The following is a 1387-nucleotide window of genomic DNA, read 5'->3' on the forward strand; positions in this document are numbered from 1 at the left end:
AAAGACAATTTAGTTAAGTAGTCACATAGTTTTTGGTTGAGCGCAAAGACAACCTTAAACACATGAGAAGTCTTAAGGGTTGGAATTAACTTGCAATTGTGAAAACATAGATAAGATAATTTAACCTTTCATAAAAATACTTGTATGCTAATCGAAATTTATTTGTGAAGTGCTTACAACGTTGAAGTGACCAAACTTTGTAATTATTTGCCTTTGTTTTATTTTCTTTGTTTTCTGCCGATTTCAATTCCCCATTTTATTCTTTATGTATATATTGTGTGAATATTTCTAATGACTTTGTTTTGCAGAATAAATTCTTCCCTAGTGTCCCCGGCTAGAACGATACCCTACTTACATGTACTACAACTATAGGGTTTTAAATTGCACTAACGTCATCTTTTGACAGGTCAGTAACTCGGTTACTGACCCCCAATAATCAGTTACTGACTCCCAATAACTTGGTTACTGACCCTCAATAATCAGTTACTGACCCCTAATAATCAGTTACTGACTCCCAATAACTTAGTTACTGACCCTTAATAATCAGTTCATGACCCCCAGTAACTCAAATTTTCTACGGTCGCCGGATTCCGGTCACCGGTAACTCGGTTACTGACCCTCAATAATCAGTTACTAACCCCCAATAACTTAGTTATTGTCCCCCAATAATCAGTTACTGACCCCCTAATAATCAGTTACTAACCCCCAATAACTTGGTTACTGACCCCCAATAATCAGTTACTGACCCCCAGTAAGCAATTATTAACCCCCAATACTTAAGTTACTGACCCCCAATAATCATGTTACAAACCATCAATAATCAGCCAAAACACAAAAGAAACAAAGAAGATTGATGAAGAATAAGAAAAAAAGGAAGAGATAAGAATTATGACCACTAGTAATAAAATTATTACCCCCAGTAATACTTAAGATCTACTGTCAAGCTCAAAGTAGTGGAGTGTGCTCCTCTGTTATTAACCAGAGAATACAAATGAAGATGGGGGACATCGAAAATTCATAGAGTAGAGTGTGAGATTAAGAAAAACAAATCGACACAATTGTAAACAGTGAGTGCTCTCTCGCATAAAACCCTAGGAACCGCCGCTTCACTTTTCTTCCTGTCCGGCGGCCTCGACGCCGGTGATGGTGTTTGGCCTGGCCGGTGCTAGAGTAGTGCGACCGGATGGGAGTTGTTCAGCTATTCTCAGGTCAGGAGGCAAGGGTCGGGTTTGTTCTTCGCTCGTGGCCCGGAGGTGTGACTAGACTGTGGTGCGGTGAGGGGTATGGAGACAGTCTCGTCGGGGTTCGGAGTCAGATCGGTGTCAGATCATCAATCTGTGTGGTGGCCTAAGGCGGTGGTTGTTGACTCGCGCTCGATAGATCTACT

Source organism: Fragaria vesca, linkage group LG4 (genome assembly GCF_000184155.1).
Source record: "Fragaria vesca subsp. vesca linkage group LG4, FraVesHawaii_1.0, whole genome shotgun sequence".
Classification (NCBI taxonomy): domain Eukaryota; kingdom Viridiplantae; phylum Streptophyta; class Magnoliopsida; order Rosales; family Rosaceae; genus Fragaria; species Fragaria vesca.